At 47.5% G+C, this 10,071-nt stretch overlaps 1 long non-coding RNA gene across 1 annotated transcript in view; it reads left to right on the top strand.

Moving 5' to 3' along the window:
• Positions 1 to 3,291: 3,291 nt before the first annotated feature.
• LOC125285063 overlaps positions 3,292 to 10,071 on the top strand; it is a 131,126-nt gene continuing 124,346 nt past the window's right edge. The window contains exon 1 of the long non-coding RNA XR_007191977.1: positions 3,292 to 3,474. This is a non-coding gene — a long non-coding RNA (uncharacterized LOC125285063). The remainder of the gene's footprint in view (positions 3,475 to 10,071) is intronic.

The following is a 10,071-nucleotide window of genomic DNA, read 5'->3' as shown; positions in this document are numbered from 1 at the left end:
GACCTCACCTGTGCGGATGTACTAGGATTTTCAGACTGAGACATAAGCTACTCTATCAACATTGTTCATGTCATTAACTTTGTCTGTGTGTGTGTGTGTAGCGATGGGCTGTGTGTGTGTGTGTGTGTGTGTGTGTGTGTGTGTGTAGCGATGGGCTGTGTGTGTGTGTGTGTGTGTGTGTGTGTGTGTGTGTGTGTGTGTGTGTAGCGATGGGCTGTGTGTGTGTGTGTGTGTGTGTGTGTGTGATGGGCTGTGTGTGTGTGTGTGTGTGTGTGTGATTAGAGTGTGGCTACCGACCGAGCCTACACGGGTCCCGGCAGATCGAGTCGGGTTAGGACAAATATTTAGAAATTGTATTCGGGTTCGGTTGGTTTTGAACACATGGGGGCGATATGCATTGGAAGCTTTACATTTAAAATTCCTTATTATGTTGGGTATCAACAGGTCTGCTTTATATGATGCAAAAGCGTTAAGTTTTGAGAATAAAGTAAAAATGTAAAAAGACCTAATAGCTTTCTTCCTGTGTGCAGATTTGTTTATCGTGATAGCATTTCAGACATGCCATACAGAAATGCACCTGGCGTTGTCGCGATACATAAACTCAAATGGTTATGCACATTTCACACATATGCACATAAGCACAGTCTTGGGTGACGTTAAAAAAGTTGTTAGCCTATCAGGAGATTTTAAGATGATTTGCGTTGCATACTGTGGTAAGACATAGGCTACCGGTAGGGCTATAAGGTCGTCTCGTTCAACTGGATGAGGATTTCCTCGAGTTGCCCCAATTAACGTCGATGCTGCATATCAGTGACAGAGGCACTGAAGTTTCAAAGACTCATTGCAGTTCATTTTAAGACTTTTAGTCAATGGTAAGACAAAATTCTATTTCAATAGGCTATGCTTGCTTGGGCCTCTTGTGTTAATAATGCTGTGTGTGACCTGCGTGCGTGCACATCATCTGATTCTGTAAGACAATTTGTTTGTGTGTTCCGTTTAATGGGCTAAAAAGACAGGCTATCCACAAAGCGTGAGCGTTTGATCACTAACGTAAATAACTGAGGCATCATCATCTCGCGTCGGGACCGGTCGGGTTAGGTACATAAAAAAATGAAAATACCCTGTCGGGTTGGTCGGGTTCCGGACCTTAGCTCTGTCCAGGCGGGCGGGTTCGGACAAATTTACGGAATCAGCACTCTATGTAATAATGGGCTGTGTGTGTGTCTTTGATGTGTGTGTGTGTGTGTGATTGGGGCTGTGTGTGTGTGTGTGTGTGTGTGTGTGTGTAGCGATGCCTGGGCTGTGTGTGTGTGTGTGTGTGTGTGTAGCGGTGGGCTGTGTGTGTGTGTGTGTGTGTGTGTGTGTAGCGATGGGTGTGTGTGTGTGTAGCGATGGGCTGTGTGTGTGTGTGTGTGTGTAGCGATGGGCTGTGTGTGTGTGTGTGTGTGTGTGTGTGTGTGTAGCGATGGGCTGTGTGTGTGTGTGTGTGTGTGTGTGTGTGTGTAGCGGTGGGCTGTGTGTGTGTGTGTGCGTGTGTGCGTGTGTGTGTGTGTGTGTGTGTAGCGATGGGCTGTGTGTGTGTGTGTGTGTGTAGCGATGGGCTGTGTGTGTGTGTGTGTGTGTAGCGATGGGCTGTGTGTGTGTGTGTAGCGATGGGCTGTGTGTGTGTGTAGCGATGGGCTGTGTGTGTGTGTAGCGATGGGCTGTGTGTGTGTGTGTGTGTGTATGTAGCGATGGGGTGTGTGTGTGTGTGTGTGTGTGTGTGTGTGGCGATGGGCTGTGTGTGTGTGTGTGTGTAGCGATGGGCTGTGTGTGTGTGTATGTGTGTGATGGGCTGTGTGTGTGTGTGTGTGTGTGTGTGTGTGTGTGTGTGATGGGCTGTGTGTGTGTGTGTGTGTGTGGGTGTGTGTGTGTGTGTGTGTGTGATGGCTGTGTGTGTGTGTGTGTGTGAGTAGGCTGTGTGTGTGTGTGTGTGTGTGTGTGTGTGTGATGGGCTGTGTGTGTGTGTGTGGGTGTGTGTGGGTGTGTGTGTGTAGCGATGGGCTGTGTGTGTGTGTGTGTGTGTGTGTGCTGATGGGCTGTGTGTGTGTGTGTGGGTGTGTGTGGGTGTGTGTGTGTGTGATGGGCTGTGTGTGTGTGTGTGTGTGTGTGTGTGTGTGTGTAGCGATGGGCTGTGGTGTGTGTGTGTGTGTGTGTGTGTGTGTGTGTGATGTGCTGTGTGTAGTAGCCTGGTAGCGGTGCTGTGTTCTGTCTCTGACCGCTGGGGCCTCGGCGTGCGGAGGTCCGCTCGAGCTCTCTGTCTGTTCTCCAAAGGACAGGATGGAGGCGAAGCTGCAGGCCTGCGGAGATGTTACCTCAGTCGGCAGGAATGGAGCCGCGCGACAGGGTGGAGCAAGAGCAAGAGCAGACTGTGCTTTAGAATGATCTCCATGGGAACGCGCACGGAAACACTGCTGGAAAGCCCCTGGTCTGTCTGCTGCTGTAAAGTTGACCTCTCTCTCTTTCTCCCACTCACACACATGCACACACTCGTATCCTACTCACATACATGCACACACTCTTATCCTACAACACTCACACACATGCACACACTCGTATCATACAACTTCACTCATTGCATGCATCTGGTTGGGTGCACAGCGCGCGCGCGTAATAAATAGGTGTGTTGGGAAGACATTCGGGTCCAATATGCTTCGGTATCTTCCGTGGCTGTTTTGCTACTCAGTGTGACCGAGTAAACAAACATGACCATGATTAAGCAGCAGCCTCACATATGCAGCCTCAACTATAAGATTCTCCAAATGGCCATTTAATTTGATCTGCAAATGTGATGTTCTAGGACAGAAGAGGGAGTCCTCATAGCCGTTAAGTCCTCAGCGCGCCCGCTCGCCCAGCTGCTCTGGGCCATGCGTCTGTCATGCAGCCTATATGCCATTTGTTTTCACCTGGGGTTAGATAAGGTTGTAATAACAGAAGGCCCACAACCAACATGACATGATTCCGCGTAAATGGAGACGATGTCTCGCGTGACTGAGAGGCCCCGGTAAGGGAACATAACGTGGGAAAAGTGAAATAGTAGCCTCCTCTCGCGCGCATTTACATGTGCACTCGCTTCTAATCTGTTTGTTTACGTAATCTAGACCTCTGGGCGCGCGCCTGTGGCTTGGTTTCATTCCTCTTTTGCATAAAGTACAAACCTTCAACTATAATAGCTGGGTCGGCCAACTGCTCCATATTTGGGTTACACACACACGCACACAAACTCTCTCTCTCTCACACACACACACACAAGCGAGAGAGTAGGGGAGGAGGGGGAGGGGGCGGAGAGCGATAGAGCCATTAGCTCGGCTGCTGCAGACATCGTTCGGCTAGTAGAGGGGACTCTTCCATCGACAGCGGCACGCGAGGGTCAGGGAGCCCCGGCACGGCAGCACACAGGAGAGGCGCAGACTCCGAAGCCCCGCACACCGCACAGTAAGTCACGCTAACGCCCGGCCTGTCATTGTTACACTCGCTCACTTTTCCCCACCCGAACCACTCACAGCGAGAAAATGGCTGGAACTACCAGCAGACGCCACGGATCCGAAGCGGAATCAATAGGGGAAAAGCCTTTGTAATGTGTTAAGTTTGTCGTTTGTGTCTTTTAAGTTTAATTTTGGCAGTCGCCATGTTACGCGTTGTTTGGCGTTCACGTTAATACACTTGTCACTTCGAACTGACCTCGCAACTGCACGTAAAGTGCGAAGCGAAGCAGAGCGCCGGTGCTTGGAAATGGGAACCGAGCGAGAAGCGCTCTCGACGGGCTTGTTCGGGGCAGGAGCGCTAGTTAACTGCGCCACTACATCGCGTCTGACTACATGGCAAAGGGCTACTTCCTCGTAATCGCGGTTTTCATAGTACTCCACTACGCTATGGCACTTTTAACAGCTCTTCCCCTTACGTGGCCGTGTGTAGCCTAGTTTCGCTTAGTCAACATTTTGTTCTCAGCCGAGAAACATTGCAGCCTTATGGAGAAATTGCAATTGCGGAAGTGTATGTTTTCCTCATTACGATTATATTCTTGACAAACATGCAAACCAAGAGTGTTTCGGTATCGGAGGTGACACGACTGCACATCGCCGAATATAGCGTGTGTGACTCGCTGAAGTCTCATTCATGTTGGCAGAATACGTTGTAAAGGTTACTATGCGCTCAGAGCCGATCACAAGTACGGTAGGGTCTTTTCATTGAGGCGGGCGGGAGTGAAGGACACGGACTCCGTGTCGTGTGTGCTGTGAGTGATTGCTCGACTAGCCTGCCCGTGATGTCATTCAGCTCCGCTCTGCCGGTTATATAATGTTCAGCCGGGATCCCTGCGATTGCTGTCTATTTTTACTTTGTTTACAGAGGGGAAGTATACAGTATCCTACAACACAATTCGACATAGCCTATAGTTTCAGCAAAAAGTCGTGCGTTTTTCGGCGAAATGCACTATGCAACAGAAACGACGAATGACTGTTTTTCTTGGCTGTAATGTTACTTTTCTATCTAAGTAACAGTAGGCCTACAATAGGCTAGCGCAGTTTGGACATTGTGTGGCCCTCTGGTTGTTTTGCAGATATTCCATAGTGTATCTAGTTGGGACTGACAGAGTAACTGAGAGAAAAAAAACAGCTGGTTTTCCGCGCGCCCCGGGGACGTTCAGAGACTCGCGGAGGCTGAAGTATGAATGATTCAGCGGCCGCACCGCTTTGACAACTACACACTGCAGGGATGTTACACTACTTTGCCCAGGACTCATGCCACGTCCGTGTGCAACCGAGTAATTTTCCAGTAACCAAATTCTCATTGATATTTAGTCTCAATATTCTACCCCACGCTGTTTTGAATCAGAGAGTGACGTGCACACAGCTGACGGCTGTGGTGAACAGGTATTGTGACTTAGAGTAGTGTACTGTGTCAAAGTGAATAGTTTTGGTGTTCTAAAGAGGACGCTGGGAATGTGGCATTGGTGCATATAAGAGAGCCAGGGACCACTGGTCGGTCTTGTAGTCATGCTCATGCATCTCGCGATGCACAGTCTCACTGGTGAGGGGCAGAAAGTCGTCATAGCTGATGTTCCGCGCTGATCCTGGGACAGACGCCTCTGCCTGGTGAAACCCGTTTGCCTGGTCATCTCGTGCTGTCCCGTGTCCAGCTTGCCCTGCCTCTTACTTATTTTTTTTATTTGAATGAGTTATGTATTTGTTTGCTATTTATTAAGTGAATGAGTTATTTATTTGTTTATTATGTATTAGGTGAATGAGTTATTTGTTAGTTTGTTTGCTGTGTTGTGTGTGTGTTGGGGTGAAGCCATCATGTTTTATGATGGAATCGCTTGTAGCATGTCAGTCATTTTGCTTTAGAGTATCTGATAAACTGACTGGCTCTGAGTGATGACTGTGTGTGTTTGTGTGTGTGTGTGTGTGTGTGTGTGTGTGTGTGAGAAAGTATCTTGGCTTCCACTTTGAGGGAGGGTGTATAAGCAGGTGTTTTAAGAGGGCTCTCTGCCAGTTTGATTTGTGTGTGTGTGTGTGTGTGTGAGTGTGCGTGTGTGTGTGTGTGTGTGTGACAGAGAGAGAGGGAGCTCCCTGGCCATTTGATTGACAGGTGTAGGCATCCCTGATCACTCTCAACAGAGATTTCAGCTCCATCTCGATCACACTTACTAGGGCTAGAACGATTTGTATCACACTTTTTGACCCATGGTTCGATACATACCTCAATTTGTGTGTGTGTGTTATTGTGTGTGGGGTGGCATTTAAAAAAAAACAGGGACACTGCAGACAGACAGACAATCAGGGGAATGATACACTGTAGCCTCCATTAGCTACAGTACTGACAGATACACAGACAGAGAGACAGACACACAGACAACCAGACAGACAGACAATTTAGTTAAATAGTTAAATTATCAGTATTTACATGTACATTGACTCATCAATATATCACACACATAGAAGTGACTCATTTGCTTTTGTTTTATGGCAGCTCATAATAGAACCTGCAGCTAGGCATGAGCACTTTATTTCCTCTCCCAATAGTACACTTAACCCTCTGCACACTGTTCCCAATAGTACACTTAACCCTCTGCACACTGTTCCCAATAGTACACTTAACCCTCTGCACACTGTTTCCAATAGTGCACTTAACGCTATGCTGCACACTGTTCCCAATAGTACACTTAACCCTCTGCACACTGTTCCCAATAGTACACTTAACGCTATGCTGCATACTGTTCCCAATAGTACACTTAACCCTCTGCACACTGTTCCCAATAGTACACTTAACCCTCTGCACACTGTTCCCAATAGTACACTTAACGCTATGCTACACACTGTGGTCATATGGCAATATACCCTTTGGCAAGTTCCTGATATTGTAGGATAGGTTTAAACACTGATTGGTCTTTCACAAGAAAGGTGGGACAGTCTTTTAACCAATCACATGACATCATATCCCTATACTTCCCACCCCGGTTGATGAACTAGGGCAAGTGCAGAAACACTCCCGACTCTGCCATTATTTCTCTATTTTGCATAGATTTACAGCATTTAAAATGACTGAATGCAAATATGGTCAGTTATAGTCTGTTTTTACTATTACATTAGGTGTGTGTGCATGTGTAGTGTGTGGGGTGTGTGTGTGTGTGTGCGTGTGTGTATTTTTTGTGATTTTGACGATAGCGATAATTACTCGATATCCTTTAAAAAAAAAAGGTAAAAGTCTGAGTCACTTTACAGCTCATTATTTATGAATAGCATCATTACAAAAATAACCTAACCTGTGACTTTTTAACCAAACTAATGCATTGTCACATTGACACATTTCCAATTCTGCCCCCACTTGTGTGTGTGGCAATGACATGGTCTAGCCAGCTACATTAGAGAAGATGAATAGGCCTAACAGTTTCCCAAGAGAAAGTTTGAAGCTGAAGTTGATTTCGTTTTTCAAACACAACCCATCAAAATGCCACACTACATCACCAGTGCTCTGCTAGAGGATATCTGCTCCTAGAGGATTTCCGGTTGAAATGTTCAGAACCAATGCAGATACTTTGAAAGGAAAATTACAGTAATCGGACTTTAGCTTACAGTAATGTTCTACAAAAAAGTCGACTTAATGTAAAACTTATTTTTTCTCTATGTATGTTTCTCCCCAGGTTAGCATTAGCTCAATACATTTGTCTATAGACCTATGAATACATACACAACCCCCCCACACACACACACACACACACATAGACACACACACACACTTTTCTTTGGAATAAGCGAAGTAATTTGATAGTAGTCAGTCATTTCCGTCTTAGGCAAAATCAGCTTTTTCAAAACTCCATGCATGTCTGGTGATCATTGCATTTTGCTTTGTTTTTTTCTTGCTGGCTGTAAAATGCTGTATTCGCAACAGCAAATTATTTGGGAAAAATCACTGTTTTTGGTTTCAATATTGCTTGCATTATTTACTGTATATTTCAACTTGTCTGTGTAGATACCATAACTTTCACTCTTCTATGGCGCCGGAAGTGTGTGGCACTTGTGGCAGCCTACTATAGATGGTGCAATCCCGGACATGTAACAGTAAAGGAGACTGTATGCTGTAAGGATGTGGAGTTATTAGCGGTTAGTCTCCGTCCGTACTACATGCCGAGGGAGTTCTCGCACGCAATTGCTGTCTGTGTTTACGTTCCACCGAGTTATGTTCGAGCTCTCCCGGATACAGCGTGTGACGTCATCCACTCCACAATCGCAAGGCTTCAAACCCAACACACTGACGCCTTTTTTGTGATCTCTGGCAATTTCAATCACATAACACTGGATTCCACACTCACAAATCTTTACCAGTATGTCGACTGCCCTACAAGGAAAAACAGGACAATAGACCTCATGTATGCAAATGTGAGGGATGCATACAGTGCAAACCCCCTCCCCCCACTGGGAAAGTCAGACCACAACCTCATTCATCTCCAGCCAATGTACAAGCCCAAAGTACAGAGGCTACCAGTTGCCACACGCACCTTCAGGAAGTGGACACCTGAAGTGGATGAGGCTCTGAGAGACTGCTTCGAGTGTACTCTGGAGTGTGTTACAGAATAGAGAGGACTTAGAGGAGGTCACACAGTGCACAACTGACTACCTGAACTTCTGCATGGACATTGTTGTTCCCACCAGAACTGTACGCTGCTTTCCCAACAACAAGCCTTGGATAACCAGCAATGTCAAGACCCTTCTTAACAGGAAAAAGATGGCGTTCAGAGAGGGGGACATGGCAGAGCTGAGGCGCGTGCAAGGGGAACTCAAAGCCAGGCTGAAGGAAGCTAAGGAGGATTACAGAAAGAAGGTGGAACAGAAGCTGCAGGAAAACAACTTGAAGGAGACATGGGACTGCATGAAGGTTATCACTGGCCTGAAGAAGAACAGCAGCTCTGTGGAGGGGGACCTGGACAGGGCGAACCAGTTGAACCACTTCTACAACAGGTTTGACTGCCCTGTTCCAGCTCCAATGGCGGTGGTCTGTCCACCATCGCCCAGCCCCCACCCTCACACCCCCTCAATACCAGTGCAACACTCACCTCCATCATCACAGGCTATCGTATCCCCACCATCACTGGATTTTGCACCCTTCCCCCCACATGGCGATCCGAACAATGAGGTGACAAGCGACCTCAGTTAACAGCCATCAGACACACAGATCCCAGATGCACCCCTCCCCTCCCCTCCCTTAAACCCCCCTCACCATTACAACAGATCAAGTGACAGTCCAACTAAAGAAATTGCGCAGCAATAAAGCAGCGGGGCCTGACAGACTGTGTCCAAGGCTACTCAAGGCCTGTGCTGCTGAACTGGGGGAGCCACTGAAGCACATCTTCAATTTGAGCCTACGCCTTGGACAAGTTCCAACACTGTGGAAGACATCATGTCTTACCCCTGTCCCTAAGAAGCCACACCCTAGTGAGCTTAATGACTACAGACCTGTTGCTCTTACATCACATGTGATGAAGACAATGGAGCGATTGGTCTTAGGTATGCTCAGACCTCAGGTACGCCATGCACTAGACCTGTTACAGTTTGCATACCAGGAGAAAGTGGGCGTGGACGATGCCATCACTTATCTTCTACACAGGTGAAAAAGTGCTGTGAGAGTCATGTTCTTTGATTTCTCAAGTGCTTTTAACACCATCCAGCCCCTCAGATTGGGAGACAAGCTCTTGCAGATGGGTGTGGACGCTCACCTGGTAACCTGGATTACAGATTACCTGACGGCGACCACAGTTCGTCAGACTGAAGAACTGTCTCTCTGACACTGTGATCTGCAGCACCCGGCGCCACAGGGAACTGTGCTCTCTCCAGTCCTGTTCACCCTGTACACATCTGACTTCTGCTACAACACCGAGTCATGCCACATGCAGAAGTTTTCTGTTGATACTGCAATTGTGGGGTGTATCAGGAACGGGTAGGAGGAGGAGTACAGGAGCCTGGTGGAGGACTTTGTGCAATGGTCTTCAAAGACCAAGGAGATGGTGGTGGATTTCCGCAGGTCTAAGCCCACTCTGCTACCAGTCCACATTGATGGGGTCAATGTGGAGGTGGTTAGCACCTACAAGTATCTTGGTCTCCACCTGGACAATAAACTGGACTGGTCAGCCAACACTGATGCACTCTACAAGAAAGGGCAGAGCAGGCTGTACTTCCTGAGGAGGCTGCGGTCCTTCAATGTGTGCAGTAAGCTCCTCAGGATGTTCTACCAGTCTGTTGTTGCCAGCGTCCTCTTCTATGCAGTAGTATGTTGGGGAGGAAGCACAAGGAAGAAGGATGCTGGGCGAATTGACAGGCTGGTAAGGAAAGCTCTCTGTAATGGGAGCTGAACTGGAGTGCATCACTTCACTATCTGACAAAAGGACCCTGAACAAACTGATCAACATCTTGGACAAACTGATCAACATCTTGGACAATGTCACCCACTCCACAGCACTATTGTTAAGCAGAAGAGCCTGATCAGCTGGAGACTTCGCTCACTGCCTCAGTCATTGCAAGCGTCTCTGATTGATTAATC

Source organism: Alosa alosa, chromosome 20 (assembly GCF_017589495.1).
Source record: "Alosa alosa isolate M-15738 ecotype Scorff River chromosome 20, AALO_Geno_1.1, whole genome shotgun sequence".
Classification (NCBI taxonomy): Eukaryota; Metazoa; Chordata; class Actinopteri; order Clupeiformes; family Clupeidae; genus Alosa; species Alosa alosa.
Note: the sequence above shows the minus strand (reverse complement) of the source record. Positions and strands in the feature narration are given on the sequence as shown.